General features: G+C 42.6%; 1 protein-coding gene across 1 annotated transcript in view; it reads right to left on the reverse strand.

The window, feature by feature from the left end:
* The window catches only part of LOC122925098 (oocyte zinc finger protein XlCOF6-like), an 818,943-nt gene that overhangs the window by 586,461 nt on the left and 214,538 nt on the right, over positions 1-17,944 (reverse strand). The gene's annotated exons all lie outside the window — the stretch shown is intronic.

The raw sequence follows: 17,944 nt of genomic DNA on the forward strand, positions 1-17,944 counted from the left end.
GCGAAATGCACGCGGCTTTTTTTTGGTGTTTTTTTTTTGCGCGGTATTGAGTATCGCAATACTTTTTTATGGTGACGAAAGCGAATCAAAATTTTGGCATCAAAACAACCCTATGCCGATCTGATCGGCGTAGCGTTGTCACGATACCAAAATTTTGATTCGGTTTCGATTTGGCGACTAAAAATTTGATTTGGCTCCTAAATTTTTCAGTTCAGGAGCCAATGGCTACTAGGTATTTTTTTTAGTCTGGAGCACTGTACTGCCTCCTCCCTCCATAAATAAGCCACCTCTTCTATGAGTTTTGAATGTGCCTCCCTGAACCCTCTGCCGTCTATTAGGTATATACATGTTTATAGGTGCCTACAGCTTGCTCTGTTTGTGATACCTTTGATGTTGCTATCAAATATGTACTGGGACTAATCTGGATGAACTATTGCTGAATCTTCTTAAAAAAGGGCTCATTGAGTAGGCCGAAACTTTGCCTGGGAAATAAATTTTGGGTCATCACCCCTTCACGAGAATTTGGAGTGCTGCCTCGTTCTTTTGACGTATCTATAGTGGAGGAGAAACCTACCTTCTTTGAGGCATTGCACCCTATTCACACCGTCTGACTGTGCTGCTTCTCTATCTCTGTTGATATATATATATATATATATATATATATATATATATATATATATATATACACACAGATGAAACTCGAAAAATTTGAATATTGTGCAAAAGTTTATTTATTTCAGTAATGCAACTTAAAATTGGAATATTGTGAAAAGGTTCAATATTCTAGGCTCAAAGTGTCACACTCTAGTCAGCTAATTAATCCATTCCCCCTGAGATTGTGACTTTGGGGTTTTCATAAGCTGTAAGACATAATGATCCAAATTATAACAAATAAAGGCTTGAAATATCTCGCTTTGCATGTAATGAGTCTCTCTTATATATTAGTTACACCTTTTAAGTTGCATTACTGAAATAAATAAACTTTGCGCGATATTCTAATTTTTCGAGTTTCACTTGGCGAAGATGCTGGCATCAGGGGATAGAGATACAGTTTTGAGAAGGGCAAGGGAGTGTACTCCTATAGTATATAATGGAAGTAAACTGCTTTTCTTTCCAGACTTCTCTGAAGAGATCCAGAAAAAGAGACATAGTTTTATGGCGGCTAAAAAGCGTTTACAGGAAGAGGACATTAGATATTAATTTGTCTATAAAGCTAAACTGCGAAAAATATTCAATGGTGAAACTCCTTTTTTTGATACTTTGGACTCTTATAGACTGGTTAGATCGGAGTAATATTTAAGCAGTTTTACTTTTGCTTTAGATGGCGATGGGAGAGGGGGAGGGATGGTCTTAGGTGAAAGATCTGTGCAGTGATGTGGCAGATCAGGAAGTGTGGGGGGGAGGGTTGTGGGATGGGTTGCGATGCGTCTCCTAAGATGGTGGGGTTAGGGGCGGGGATTTGGAATATATCTATATTCTGGGAATTGGCTGGCTGGTTTGATGGCAGTTAGAATTTTCACCTGGAATGTGTGAGGTCTTGGGGATAAGATTAAAAGACAGGCGGTTTTTGACCAGGTCCAGAGACATCTACCTGCGATTGTTTGCTTGGTGGAGACTCATGCTACAGAGGAGTTTTTATTTTTTGTGGCTCGGTAGGGGATGGGCTGCGCAGACTAAGGTTACTTTTACACAAAACGGATAATTTTTCCCCTAATGGATTCTGAATGGAAAAGGATCCGCTCAGAATGCATGTTTGCCTCCGATCAGTCTCCATTCCGTTCTGGAGGCGGACACTAAAACGCTGTCCGCTTGACGAAACTGAGCCAAACTGATCCGTCCTGGCACACAATGTAAGTCAATGGGGACAGATCTGTTTTCTCTGACACAATCTGGCACAATAGAAAACGGATCTGTATCCCATTGACTTTCAATAGAGTTCATGACGGATCCGTCTTGGCTATGGTACAGATAATACAAACGGATCCGTTCATGACGGATGCATGCGGTTGTATTATTGTAACAGATCCGTTTTTACAGATCTATGACAGATCCGCCCAAAATGCAAGTGTGAAAGTAGCCTTATCCTTCTAACTTGACCAGCTACTTTAGAGGTGTTACAGGTTTGATTCATAGGGGAGTTGAATTTGTCTGCGAGGCATCCTCTATCGATAAGCAGGGGAGGTATGTTTTTCTCTATGGGCAACTCTCTGGAAGATAGTGTATTTTGGCCCCCCTTCTCTTTATACGTACTTAATTGGTTATTAACCTTTGTGGATCAGTGGCCTGAATGCCCCTCACTAGTTATCGGAGACTTTAACTGTGTTATGAATCCAGAAATAGATAGGATCTCTTTGGGGGGAGATACTTATACTTCAGCCCAAGGGTCCCCCTTGGCACGATTTTGTCTGGAAGCAGGTTATGGGGATGGGTTGGAAAGGGGAAAAAAGCGTATTCCTGTATAAGTAAATCTGGAAATTCCATGTCTAGGATAGACCTGGCCTTGATAAATAAAAACTATCTCAGACTTATTAAATCGATGAAATATTTGGCCAGGTCGTTATCGGACCATGTAACCGTATCTCTTGAATTAACCATGGGGGGCAATGATTACAAAGTAAGACCTCTATTTAGATTGAACCCCCCCATTGGATCTCTATTATGGATAATGATATTCATAAATTGGTGAAATAGGAGATGGGATACTTTTGGGATAGTAATGATAACACTGCTGGAGTCCAACTGGTATGGGACGCATTTAAGGTCTTTATGAGGGGAATTTTTGTCAGTAATATTTCAAATTTAAAAAGGAATATGGTAAGAAGGAGGGGGAGTTAAAAGAAACAGCATTAGTTGCTACGAATGAGTTCTCTAGGAATAAAACATCAGGAAATGGGGAAACTATGCAGAATGCAAGCCGGGCGTATGCTGACTTTCTCTTAAAGCCCAGCAGAGACTTTCTTTTTAAGGGACAAAAATATTTTTCTGAAGCGTGGAGACCAGGGAAACTTCTGGCGAGGGTGATCTCGAAAAATATGTAGTTAAAATTCGGTCATCTGAGGGTATAATTATTGAAGAACAAGAGCGTATAAAGGGAGCCATATCAGATGAAGAGATGAGTTCATATCTGGACTCTATTTCTCTTCTAGTTCTTACTGATACTAAGAGGGAGTTTCTTGACTTGGATCTCTCTCTAGAGGAGCCAGAGACTGCACTGAAGGCATGTTCCAGAAATTCTTCCCCTGGGTCAGAAGGAGTCCCATATGAATTCTATCATAAATATGGGGAGATTACCCTCCCTCGTTTATTGAGGGTGTTTATAGATTCATTTGAGGATGGTACTCTTCCAGAATCAATGACAGAGACTGTCATAACATGAATATTGAAAAAAGGGAAGGACCCCCTAGATATGGGGTCATATAGGCCTATTTCTTTATTAAATACAGATCTGAAGCTTCTCTCAAGAATTCTGGCTACAATGTTATCCAAGGTTATTACATCAATTATATACGCTGATCAAAATGAGTTTATTCCTAATAAGGGTACTCATTATAATTTGCATCGGTTGTTTGCTAATATACAGTCCTCCGAAGGGTCTCTCGCTCCATTCTGTCTCCAAGGTGTTTGACGGGGTGGGGTGGGGATTCCTTTTGGAAGGTTTTGGGAAGGATGGAATTTGGTACTAGATTTATAAATTTGATTAAGCTTTTGTATAATTCCCATATTGCAAGACTGGATATTAATGGGAGCTTGACGGGTAGCTTCTCTTTGAGTAGAGGTACCCGTCAGGATTGTCCACTCTCCCCATTGTTATTCGATATTTATATTGAGCCCCTCGCTGCTAGAGTTAGGCAGGACTCTGGGATTGAGGGGTTTGGGATATTAGGAGCAGAGGACCGTATTTCTTTTGATGCGGATGATGTGTTATTTTTTTATAAATCATACTAATACCTCACTTCCTGAACTTATTTCAAATAGTTAACACCTTTGGTGCAGTCTCAGGCTTTGATATTAATTGGTCAAAGACCACACTTATACCTATGTATAGACATTAATATTCTGTTGAGGGCCCCTTGAGTTTGCTTAGGATTTCTGACTCATTTGAATATTTGAGCACGATTATATCCTGTAAAGTTGAAGATTTTTTACATTTAAATCTTATTCCATTGATAAGTAAATTGAGGTCAAAAGTGAGGGTATGGACTTCCGGTTCCGGCGCGGGCATGTAAAGATGCTGGGGACTTATGCTCCGCTCCACCGCTGAATATATCTGCTAGTCCTGCTTCTCCGTGGGCAGCTGGAGTACCGCCGCTACTTGGGTGAGGCTCTAGCAACTGCATGGAGCTTTACCTGCTGAGAAGTGGGCAGAAATCTACTCCCCAGACGGCAACAGGCACTGAGAGTATAGACGAGGTCTGTCCTAAGATGGCGCCGTTTCCTCCCTCCTCACCGAGGCATGCATCGTCAGATGAACAAGAAGCCCCGGTCAGCAATACACAGCTGGATCTTTTTGAAGCCTCTGGTAAGGCAATAAATATCAAGTTGCTGGCCACTGAATTGGTGAAACAGTTAGCCCCCGATATTATAGCCTCTTTATCAACTACCCTGCACGCAGCGCTCAACAAGTTACAAGAGGAGGTGGAATTGCAAGATCACAGGGTATATGAGGTAGAGCAGCGGGTGGCATGTATTGAGGAAGAGGCTACGGACACTGCGCAGAAGATGTGGGTTTTATATCAGTTGGCAGAAAAGCTTAATGATCACGTGGAGGACCTTGAAAACAGGTCTAGGCGCAGTAATCTACGCTTGGTAGGCGTACCAGAATCCGTACCGATAGCGGAACTTCGCCATGTTATCGAGGTGGAACTGCCACAGGCTCTGGGTCTTCAGGGTGGAAGAAGGAAGGTGGAAAGAGCCCATAGAGTGGGGCCGTGGAGGGATCAAACAACGTCTTCCTGCACTAAAGTGGACCAGAGGCCTAGACAGGCGATCTGTAAATATCTGGACTACTCAGGACAAGGAGGACATTCTGCGGGCTTACCGAGCGAGGAAGAATCCATTGTTTTTAAAAGGGACTAAGGTCCTTCTCTTTGCCGATTATTCGGTGGAAGTGGCGCGAAAACGGAGAGCTTTTGGGGCAGTGTGTACTAGTCTCTATAAAAAGGGGACTAGATTCCAACTGGCCTACCCTGCTATATTGCGGATACAGCTCTCCGATGGTAGCTTCAAGCATTTCACGGATCCAATGGAGGCAGAGGAATTTATGCGGAATCAAGCGGATCGCAGGCAGGAATCCACTGACATGGAGGCTGATTGTCAAGATACCAATATGTGGGCTGGAGGCAATGGATGGCACCAGGTGCCTCAGATTTACTCATCTCTACCACAGAGGATGTCAACATTTCAGAAACCTTCAGGGGCAAAATTCACGAGGAAGACGGGAGGACTGTGACTTCATCGTCAGGTTGCATCCTGGTTATTTGAACCTATTCTTCTAATCCTTTCATTGTTCCAGGAATGATTGTAGTGACATTTAACCACCCTAGGACCGCCTAACGCAGGTTTGCGTCCTGGCGGCGGCCCTGTTATTCCTCCTGAACGCGCTGGCGCGTCATCTCGCGAGACGCGAAGATTTCCTGTGAACGCGCGCACACAGGAGCGTGCGTTCACAGGAACCTGGAGGTAAACGAGTGGATCTACAGCCTGCCAGCGGCGATCATTTGCTGGCAGGCTGTAGATGCGATGTATTTTTTTTTAACCCCAAAAAGGTATATTAGATGCTGTTTTGATAACAGCGTCTAATATACCTGCTACCTGGTCCTCTGGTGGGCCCTTTTGCTTGGATCGACCACCAGAGGACACAGGCAGCTCTGTAAGTAGCACCAAACACCACTACACTACACCCCCCCTTCCTCTGTCACTTATTAACCCCTTATTAACCCCTGATCACCTCCATATAGACTCCCTGATCACCCCCCTGTCATTGATCACCCCCCTGTAAGGCTCCATTCAGACGTCCGTATGTGTTTTGCGGATCCACGGATCCGCAAAACACGAACGCCACAGATCCGCAAAACACAGACACCGGCAATGTGCTTTCCGCATTTTGCGGATCCGCACATTGCCAGAACTATATAGAATACGCCTTTTCTTGTCCGCAATTGCGGACAAGAATAGGACTTGTTCTATAGGCTCTACAAAAAACGCAGTGTTCGCCCGATCAAGCCTGATCTTGTGCGCACACTTGCGTTCAGTCCGCCCCACCGATGTGCCAGAATTATTTTTTTCTAATCTCTGCAAAAACATCGTAAAATCGCTGCGGGGCGCTGCGGAAATTGATTTTTTAAATTTTTTTGTTTTGTTTTTTTCTTACAAAGTCTCGTATTCCACTAACTTGTGACAAAAAATAAAATCTCACATGAACTCACCATACCCCTCACGGAATCCAAATGCGTAACATTTTTTAGACATTTATATTCCAGATTTCTTCTCACGCTATAGGGCCCCTAAAATGCCAGGGCAGTACAAACAGCCCCACAAATGACACCATTTCGGAAAGAAGACACCCCAAGGTATTTGCTGAGGGGCATATTGAGTCCATGAAAGATTGAACTTTTTGTCACAAGTTAGCGGAAAGGGAGAGTTTGTGACAAAAAAAAACAACTTCTATGAACTCGCCATGCCCTTCATGGAGTACCTTGGGGTGTCTTCTTTCCAAAATGGGGTCACATGTGGGGTATTTATACTGCCCTGGCATTTTAGGGGCCCTAAAGCGTAAGAAGAAGTCTGGAATCCAAATGTCTAAAAATGCCCTCCTAAAAGGAATATGGGCCCCTTTGCGCACATAGGCTGCAAAAAAGTGTCACACGTCGTATCGCCGTACTCAGGAGAAGTAGGGCAATGTGTTTTGGGGTGTCTTTTTACATATACCCATGCTGGGTGAGAGAAATAGCTCTCTAAATGACAACTTTGTATAAAAACATGGGAAAAGTTGACTTTTAGAGAGATATTTCTCTCACCCAGCATGGGTATATGTAAAAATACACCCCAAAACACATTGCCCTACTTCTCCTGAGTACGGCAATACCACATGTGTGACACTTTTTTGCAGCCTAGGTGGGCAAAGGGGCCCAAATTCTAAAGAGCACCTTTAGGATTTCACAGGGCATTTTTTACGCATTTGGATTCTAAACTACTTCTCACGCTTTAGGTCCCCTAAAATTCCAGGGCAGTATAAATACCCACAAGTGACCCCATTTTGGAAAGAAGACACCCCAAGGTATTTCGTGATGGGCATAGTGAGTTCATGGAAGTTTTTATTTTTTGTCACAAGTTAGTGGAATATGAGACTTTGTAAGAAAAAAAATAAAAGAAAGAAAAAATCATCATTTTCCGCTAACTTGTGACAAAAAATAAAAACTTCTATAAACTCACTATGCGAATACAGCGAATACCTTAGGGTGTCTACTTTCCGAAATGGGGTCATTTGTGGGGTGTTTCTACTGTCTGGGCACTGTAGAACCTCAGGAAACATGACAGGTGCTCAGAAAGTCAGAGCTGCTTCAAAATGCAGAAATTCACATTTTTGTACCATAGTTTGTAAACGCTATAACTTTTGCGCAAACCAATAAATATACACTTATTGCATTTTTTGTTATCAAAGACATGTAGAACAATACATTTAGAGAAAAATTTATATAGAAATATAGTTTTACTTGAAAAATTTCACAACTGAAAAATTTCATTTTTTTGCAAAAATTTTGGTAAATTTCGATTAATAACAAAAAAAGTAAAAATGTCAGCAGCAATGAAATACCACCAAATGAAAGCTTTATTAGTGAGAAGAAAAGGAGGTAAAATTCATTTGGGTGGTAAGTTGTATGACCGAGCAATAAAACGTGAAAGTAGTGTAGTGCAGAATCGTAAAAAGTGGTCTGGTCATTAAGGGGGTTTAAGCTAGGGGGGCTGCAGTGGTTAATAGTTCCTGGGGAATATAGATTACAGCATCTAAATGGCAGTGGTGTGCCGCGTCCAATGCTAGAAAAAAGGAAGTTCTTGAGCTGATTGTGGTACTAACCAACAGTTATTTACTTTTATTAGTTTTATTCTTTCTTCCTTAGCCATGGTTTTAATGTGGCGGATTTCTTTATGTTTTGGGGCAATGTATGAGCAGTCAATTACTAATGTTCCATGGAGTGTTGTTGGGCTGGGAGGCAGTGCTTCAATTGCTGGTTTTCAAGCTGTGACAGAGAGTGGGGGGGGGGGGGCTTTCTGTCGACATATGGGTCTTACACTAGTAACAAATTTATGAGGATAGTCTCGTGGAACGTGAAAGGATTGAAATCTCCTAATAAGCGCATGAAGGTTCTTAGACAATTGCGTAGACTGAAAACAGACATAGCGCTGTTGCAGGAGACCCATCTGTCGACAGCAGACTTCCATAGGATGATGAAGCTGTGGGTGGGGGCAGTATATGGTTCTGCAGCTGTAGATAGGAAAGTGGGAGTTTTAATTTTAATAGGCCGTCACCTGTCATATGTAGTTCATTCTGAGGAGGTAGATGACATGGGGAGGGTGGTAAATATTCACATTTCGGGCCCTTTTGGGAACTATAGTCTATACAATATTTATGCACCGAATCGGGGTCATAAAGCCTTCTTTGGCTCGCTATGTACCAAAATATTACAGGATACGCATAGCGCTAAAGTAGTGGGTGGTGACTTCAATGCAGTGATGAATCAGCGGGAGGATAGGAGGTCAGCTAGTGGCTATAGTCAACAATACACCCTGAGGGACTTTGCCGAGTCATCTCTCAGGGACGTATGAAGGTTCTCTAATCCTCAAGGGAGGGAATTCACTCACTATTCTCATGCGCACAATAGTTGGTCCAGAATCGATTACTTGTTTTTATCATCAGCAATCTCGCATAGAATGGCTGACATTGCAATAGGTGATATGGTAATTTCAGATCATTCTCCGCTCCTGCTGGATCTTATAGACGTGTATACTGGGGGAAGTGAGTTCATATGGAGGTTCCCCAATTACTTGGTAAAAGATGAGGAATTTGTGAAACTTCTTAAGGGCTGGTGGATGGAATTTGTTGATGACAATAGGGAACATGCGAATAATCCGATATTGTTCTGGGAAACGGCTAAAGCTGTTCTGAGAGGTAGGTTGATGGCTTATGTCTCCTCTATTAAGAAGATAGCTAGGGCACAGTATGAGAGAGCGAGTGAATGTTTGAGAGGTGCTTACAGTGGCTTTCTCTTGGCCCAGACCCAGATAGCCAAAGAACGCTGGGTCTCGGCTAAGAGAGACTTTGACGCGTGGGCAAAGAAACTTGAGATTTTAAAGCGGTCCCAACTAGATGCTCGTCTGCACAGATTTGACAACAAGTCTGGGAAGTTGCTGGCCTCTCTGGCCAGAGGGAGACGCCCATTAAACCATATCCAGGTGGTGAGGAGGTGTGACGGGACCAGGGAGCACAGACCACAACAGATCAATAAGTTATTTGGGCAATATGGTGATAGAGTAGAAGAAGGGAAGGCCTTTTTGGAGCGGATTTCCTTGCCAACTCTGACAGGAGAACAATTGAATGATTTGAACGCCCCCTTGACGGCAGCGAAGATACAGGCAATTATAAAATCCTTTCCCTCTGTTAAGGCCCCCGGCCCTGATGGGTATACGTCTGACTTTTACAAAGCTATGGACGCCCAGGTGGTACCGTATCTGACTTCACTTTATTCTTCTCTGGTTGAGGGGAATGTGTTGCCTGATCGAATGAATACGACCCATATAACGTTACTGCATAAGGCTGGTAAGGATCCAGAAAGCCTTACATCTTATAGGCCGATTTCACTGATAAGTCATGATCTAAAAATATTGTCAAAGTTGCTTGCCAATAGGTTAGCCGCTGTTCTCCCTACTTTGATTTCCCCAGTGCAAGTAGGCTTCATTAAAGGTCGGGCGGCTGTTACCAATTTAAGGAAGGTACTGTTGGCCCTTTCCGTGGCGGGGATGCCTGAGTATCGGGGGCGAGACCCAGCCATTCTCACTTTATATGCCGAAAAGGCTTTTGATAGCATTAACTGGAAATGGCTGGGTCTTACCCTGGACTCGGTAGGCATCAAGGGGACGTTTCACACGTTCCTAGATGGGCTATATCTAGGTCCGAGGGCAAGGGTATGTACAGGGGGTTATTTGTCTGATTCTTTTTCGTTGCAAAGGGGAACTAGGCAGGGTTGCCCCCTGTCTCCGCTCTTGTTTGACTTGGCGATAGAGCCATTGTCAAGATGGTTGGACTCGGAGGAACTATTTGAGGGTATGTGGGTAGGGAAGAAGCAGATGCGTGCGGCTCTATTTGCTGACGACATTTTACTTTTTATGGCCAACCCTTCAAGAGATATATGGGAAGATCATCAAGGCCTTGGAGGATTTTGGTTCTCTTTCTGGGCTAAAAATCAATAGATCAAAGAGCGAGTTCCTATTCTTGAAGGGTGGGGGGCAGCGGGAAGTGGTCTGGGGGTATACCAATAGCTCGCTCTCACATAACTTACTTAGGTATAAAAGTTGGGGTCACTCTTGAATCCATATATAGACTCAATTATGATCCACTAATAACTAAAATAGTTAAGGAACTACAAAGATGGCATGATCTTCTGCTGTCGCTGTTGGGGTGCAATCATCTTATTAAGATGATGTCAGTTTCCAAATTGCTTTATCCTATGCAGACTATCCCCATTTTGTTAAAGCATAAAGATGTCTCTATAGTTAAAGCGTTCGCAACCTTCTTGTGGCACGGAAAGAGGCCAAGGATACCAATACGTTCCCTAATGAAGGGGATTGAACAAGGAGGGATAGCTTTTCCCGATATAAGGGGATATAATCTGGCCTGCATGGCAAGGCATGTATGTGACTGGATAAATGGATCTAGTTATTACTCAGCACTGGCATTAGAGCGGCAATTCTGTGCTCCCTGGTCTCCTGTGGCGTTGCTACATGCGAGGTTGCAGGTGATTCCTGTGTGGATCAAGCAATCTATGCTGTTCAAAGATACAATAGCTACGTGGAGGATTCTCCGGAAAAAATACTGGTTATCCTACAGGATCTCCAAGCATCTTCCTTTTATGGAACAATCCTGAATTTGCGCAGGGTAGAACGAATAGATTGTTTGAGGAATGGAGACGGAAGGGAGATCTGTATGTAAAACACCTACTTCATGACACTGAGCCTAGATGGCTGACGGGAGGAGAGTTGATTTGAAAAATTCTCTGTCGTCCTTCCAAACTATCCAATGGTCTCAGATAAAGGAGGCTGTGATAAATCAGCTTGTTGGTGCAAAAGGAGGTTTGTAGGAATATTTTCGATAGAATCCTGGATTTAGGGGGCGGGAGGGTGTCGATTTCTAGAATCTATTGACATGATGAAGGAGGATGGGATTAGGGATAGGAGTAAAAGTTTTGTGAAATGGGCTGAGCAGTTAGATGATAATGATATTGAACAAAAGATATTGAAAGGTTGGGAAGTGGTTAGGAGACATGTCATCAATGAGTCGTGGAGGGACACTCGGGTTAGATTTATGTATAGGGCCATATACAGGGAGTGCAGAATTATTAGGCAAGTTGTATTTTTGAGGATTAATTTTATTATTGAACAACAACCATGTTCTCAATGAACCCAAAAAACTCATTAATATCAAAGCTGAATATTTTTGGAAGTAGTTTTTAGTTTGTTTTTAGTTTTAGCTATTTTAGGGGGATATCTGTGTGTGCAGGTGACTATTACTGTGCATAATTATTAGGCAACTTAACAAAAAACAAATATATACCCATTTCAATTATTTATTTTTACCAGTGAAACCAATATAACATCTCAACATTCACAAATATACATTTCTGACATTCAAAAACAAAACAAAAACAAATCAGTGACCAATATAGCCACCTTTCTTTGCAAGGACACTCAAAAGCCTGCCATCCATGGATTCTGTCAGTGTTTTGATCTGTTCACCATCAACATTGCGTGCAGCAGCAACCACAGCCTCCCAGACACTGTTCAGAGAGGTGTACTGTTTTCCCTCCTTGTAAATCTCACATTTGATGATGGACCACAGGTTCTCAATGGGATTCAGATCAGGTGAACAAGGAGGCCATGTCATTAGATTTTCTTCTTTTATACCCTTTCTTGCCAGCCACGCTGTGGAGTACTTGGACGCGTGTGATGGAGCATTGTCCTGCATGAAAATCATGTTTTTCTTGAAGGATGCAGACTTCTTCCTGTACCACTGCTTGAAGAAGGTGTCTTCCAGAAACTGGCAGTAGGACTGGGAGTTGAGCTTGACTCCATCCTCAACCCGAAAAGGCCCCACAAGCTCATCTTTGATGATACCAGCCCAAACCAGTACTCCACCTCCACCTTGCTGGCGTCTGAGTCGGACTGGAGCTCTCTGCCCTTTACCAATCCAGCCACGGGCCCATCCATCTGGCCCATCAAGACTCACTCTCATTTCATCAGTCCATAAAACCTTAGAAAAATCAGTCTTGAGATATTTCTTGGCCCAGTCTTGACGTTTCAGCTTGTGTTTCTTGTTCAGTGGTGGTCGTCTTTCAGCCTTTCTTACCTTGGCCATGTCTCTGAGTATTGCACACCTTGTGCTTTTGGGCACTCCAGTGATATTGCAGCTCTGAAATATGGCCAAACTGGTGGCAAGTGGCATCTTGGCAGCTGCACGCTTGACTTTTCTCAGTTCATGGGCAGTTATTTTGCGCCTTGGTTTTTCCACACGCTTCTTGCGACCCTGTTGACTATTTTGAATGAAACGCTTGATTGTTCGATGATCACGCTTCAGAAGCTTTGCAATTTTAAGAGTGCTGCATCCCTCTGCAAGATATCTCACTATTTTTGACTTTTCTGAGCCTGTCAAGTCCTTCTTTTGACCCATTTTGCCAAAGGAAAGGAAATTGCCTAATAATTATGCACACCTGATATAGGGTGTTGATGTCATTAGACCACACCCCTTCTCATTACAGAGATGCACATCACCTAATATGCTTAATTGGTAGTAGGCTTTCGAGCCTATACAGCTTGGAGTAAGACAACATGCATAAAGAGGATGATGTGGTCAAAATACTCATTTGCCTAATAATTCTGCACTCCCTGTATGGCTTTAATATCCCCCCACATCCAGCTAAACCAGACCAAATAACCAATTGCCCGAAGTGCAGTGTGGGATACACTGACCTTTTCCACGGGATTTGGACTTGCCCACATAGTAAGAGGCTGTGGGAAGAGGTAGGAGATTTGGTCCGAAGGCTCTGGGGAAGGGAGTTTACATTGACCCCAAAACTGTATTTCATTATGAGAATGACTAGGTTGGTCGAGGAGGCTTACCCTGTTTATTTAATACTGTGTGTATGATAGTAAAACGCAGTATCCTGCAAAAGTGGCTTCAAGCTGATACTCCAGGGTTGCAGTTCATAATAGAACAATTAAAAAATGTATTTCATTTGGAGAGGTTAAATAGTCTTGATGCAAAAGAACGACAAGCTAAGGGGTTATTCGAGAAATGGAAACCTTTTATTATTCATTGTATGTCTGACGTAGAGATACAATTAATTATGAAACCGTTTACATTTACGGAATGGTACTTAGAGAGTCAACTGAGGGGGACGCTGGGCCGCCTGTTACTCCAGTCTTCTAGCTCATCTTAGTTCTATGGAAGGATTGCTTGAATATGTTACCATAATTTGGCTGCTTGTACTGACTGTACTTCATTTATGAATGCCTAATGCCCCTATGTATTTTATTGAATTGCTCTTTGCACTCATTGTGCTGTTCTGTGTTTAGAGGTATACTCTCTGGATGTAATGTCTGTCTTGTTAGAAAAATAATAAAGAATTATTATAAAAAAAAGAAACTACAGTTCTGTAGACAGAAATATGAAAAGTTACGCTGTAAGAAAACAGCGATGCAAATAAAATGATTTTCTCCAAAGTTATTTTTTGGTAAAATAATAATATAAATTTGGTAGCGCTGTAATCTTACTGATCCGCAGAATAAAGACGTCATGACATTTTTAGTGCAAAAAAAAAAATTGAAAAAAAAGTGATGGTATGGCCTTCACTTCCTTTATCTAGAGCTAGCAGAATATCCCTGGTAAAGATGGTGTTATTACCTCAAATCCTCTATATTCTTAGGAATTCCCCAGTGTGGATTGAGGATAACATTTTGAAGTTAATTGAGAGAATTATTAATGATCTGCTGTGGGGAAGAAAGCGGGTGAGGCTTAAATTGCAATACCTTTATAAGCCGATGGAACAGGGAGGGTTGAACCTTCCCTATTTTAAGGGCTTCACAGCTATGGCTTTATAACCACTGAGAGGAAAGTCCATTATGTAAGATTTTGTTGAGCAGATCCACATATGATAATATGTTTACATTATTAGAGTCCACCAGGATTATAGGGAATCTAGGAAGTTATTTATTAAGATGTGGAGCATTAGAGGGTTATTGGGAATAAGGGGATCTCTTTATTGTACGCCCCTTTGGCATAATTACTATCTACAAGAGTTGGATGACTTAGCTGAAGATAAATACTGGCAAAAAACAATATTGTGTATGTTGCACAAGTGGTGAGTAATGGAGATATACGCTCCCGTGGTATACGCTCCCACGGACAAAATGCTTGGGGATCTGTTTTAAGTATCCAACCAGATGATTGGGGGAAAATAATGACTAACTTAAGATTAGTGTAGCACTGCTATACCGATAATCAGTAATAAACTTGGCATCAGGGGCAAATAAGGGCTACATAACGGGAAATCTGACCCTCCTAGGGCCCTCAGCCCTGTAAGAAAGCCTATTTCCTCCTCATGTATTGGTGAGTAATGGAGATATACTTCCTTTTTTGGAGTTGACACAAAGAGAGCATATAACTAATTTATCTTGGTTTAGATATTTGCAGTTACGTGATTTTTCCGCACGGTCCCACAAGCGGACGTGGATCTGGCAGCAAGGGACTGGAACAAGGTGATACTAGTATAAAAGTTAAACACGTACAGGTGGTAACCTTTATCTAGCAGTGAGTGCATAAGGTCCCACACAAGTTTCCCGCTAACACCCAGAGTGGGGGGACATTCTGGGGGTTGAATACGGGAATCTCGCCCCTCGTACACACGAAACTTGTAAGTGTACCCTGAGTGCTGTGGACCCCAGACACCCGATCCGGGTGATACAACACACTAAAAACCTTTTTTTTCCCCCTAACTTTCCCTCACTATCCCTGCCTAATCTACCTCTCCGTACCTCACCCAAATATGCTGATTTTGTGCCTGATGGCACAAAAAACTTACACAGTAGCCGGAGCTCCTCTCTCTCCCCGCTCCACAGACGTACAGTCAGGTCCATAAATATTGGGACACGGACACAATTCTAACATTTTTCACCACCACAATGGATTTGAAATTAAACGAACAAGATGTGCTTTACCTGCAGACTGTCAGCTTTAATTTGAGGGTATTTACATCTAAATCAGGTGAACGGTGTAAGAATTACAACAGTTTGCATATGTGCCTCCTACTTGTTAAGGGGCCAAAAGTAATGGGACAGAATAATAATCATAAATCAAACTTATACTTTTTAATACTTGGTTGCAAATCCTTTGCAGTCAATTACAGCCTGAAGTCTGGAACGCATAGACATCACCAGGCACTGGGTTTCATCCCTGGTGATGCTCTGCCAGGCCTCTACTGCAACTGTCTTCAGTTCCTGCTTGTTCTTGGGGCATTTTCCCTTCAGTTTTGTCTTCAGCAAGTGAAATGCAGCTCAATCGGATTCAGGTCAGGTGATTGACTTGGCCATTGCATAACATTTCACTTCTTTCCCTTAAAAAAACTTTTTGGTTCCTTTTGCAGTATGCTTTAGGTCATTGTCCATCCGCACTATGAAGCGCCGTCCAAGGAGTTCTGAAGCATTTGGCTGAATATGAGCAGATAATATTGCCCGAAACACTTCAGAATTCATCCTGCTGCTTTTGTCAGCAGTCACATCATCAATACATACAAGAGAACCAGTTCCATTGGCAGCCATACATGCCCACTCCATGACACTACCACCACCATGCTTCACTGATGAGGTGGTATGCTTAGGATCATGAGCAATTCCTTTTCTTCTCAATACTCTTCTCTTCCCATCACTTTGGTACAAGTTGATCTTGGTCCATCTGTCCATAGGATGTTGTTCCAGAACTGTGAAGGCTTTTTTAGATGTCGTTTGGCAAACTCTAATCTGGCCTTCCTGTTTTTGAGGCTCACCAATGGTTTACATCTTGTGGTCAACCCTCTGTATTCACTCTGGTGAAGTCTTCTCCTGATTGTTGACTTTGACACACATACACCTACCTCCTAGAGAGTGTTCTTGATCTGGCCAATTGTTGTTTACCAGGGAAAGAATTCTTCGGTCATCCACCACAGTTGTTTTCCGTGGTCTTCCGGGTCTTTTGATGTTGCTGAGCTCACCGATGTGCATTCCTTCTTTTTAAGAATGTTCCAAAAAGTTGTTTTGGCCACGCCTAATGTTTTTGCTATCTCTCTTATGCATTTGTTGTGTTTTTTTTCAGCCTAATGATGGCTTGCTTCACTGATAGTGACAGCTCTTTGGATCTAATCTTGAGAGTTGACAGCAACAGATTCCAAATGCAAATAGCACACTTGGAATGAACTCTGGACCTTTTATCTGCTCATTGTAATTGGGATAATGAGGGAATAACACACACCTGGCCCTGGAACAGCTGAGAAGACAATTGACCCATTACTTTTGGTCCCTTAACAAGTGGGAGGCACATATGCAAACTGTTGTAATTCCTGTACCGTTCACCTGATTTGGATGTAAATACCCTCAAATTAAAGCTGACAGTCTGCAGGTAAAGCACATCTTGTTCGTTTCATTTCAAATACATTGTGGTGGTGTATAGAGCCATAAAAGTTACAATTGTGTCCATGTCCCAATATTTATGGACCTGACTGTATATGAGCGGGGAGGGGAGCTCCGGCAATTCAAATTTGCCGCTGCGCCCGCCCACCTGCCCAGCCAGCCAATCGGAAGCAATCCTGAGAGGTGGCGTGACTGCCACCTCTCAGGTTCGCAGGACAGTGATTGGTGGTGTATTATCACACCACCGATCACCGTCCTAATCCAGGTTATCGGGTCACCAGAGACCCAAATAACCCAGAAACGCAGCAAACCGCAGGTCTGAATTGACCTGCGGTTTGCTGCGATCGCCGACATTGGGGGTCACAGGACCCCCCGGCGCATTGTTACAAGGTGCCTACTCAATGATTTGAGCAGGCACCTTGTTCCGATCACCGCCCGCCGCTGAAAGCCAGTCAGTACATGAGCAAAAATGCATCAATGAGCCATGTCCAGTGAGCAAGAGAAGGGATTTTAGAAGGTTTCGAGTTTGGGAAGATAGATTTCCTAGCTTAGAACATCAGAAGTCTATAAAAGGTTCTGCAATATTTAGTATTTAAAAGGTCATTACCTAGACCCAAAATACTATTTTTGGGAGAACACACCACTGGCAGGCCCAGCCTAGAGTTAAGAAAGCTATGGGCCACTGTCCAGAAATCAGCAACAATCGGGTAGTCCCATAGCCTATGCATTAAAGTACCTCTTTCCGCATTAAATTTAGTACAAATATCATTGATGAATTTTTACATATGCAGCATAAAATATGTTCTATGCAGCAGATTAGCTTGGATTAATTGATCATTAGCTTTAATGACAGAGGAACACCAGGTGGAGACCAGCTGTCTTTCATAATGTATTTCTAACCCTGAGATGTCTATTTTTCACTGGGCAAAGGACTTATGAGAACTACATAAAAAAAAGCAACAGGTTTCATTGAGTCTTTTGACAGGCAATCTTTTCCACCATTCTACATTCTAAACTT

This window comes from Bufo gargarizans, chromosome 1 (genome assembly GCF_014858855.1).
Source record: "Bufo gargarizans isolate SCDJY-AF-19 chromosome 1, ASM1485885v1, whole genome shotgun sequence".
NCBI classification, from domain to species: Eukaryota; Metazoa; Chordata; class Amphibia; order Anura; family Bufonidae; genus Bufo; species Bufo gargarizans.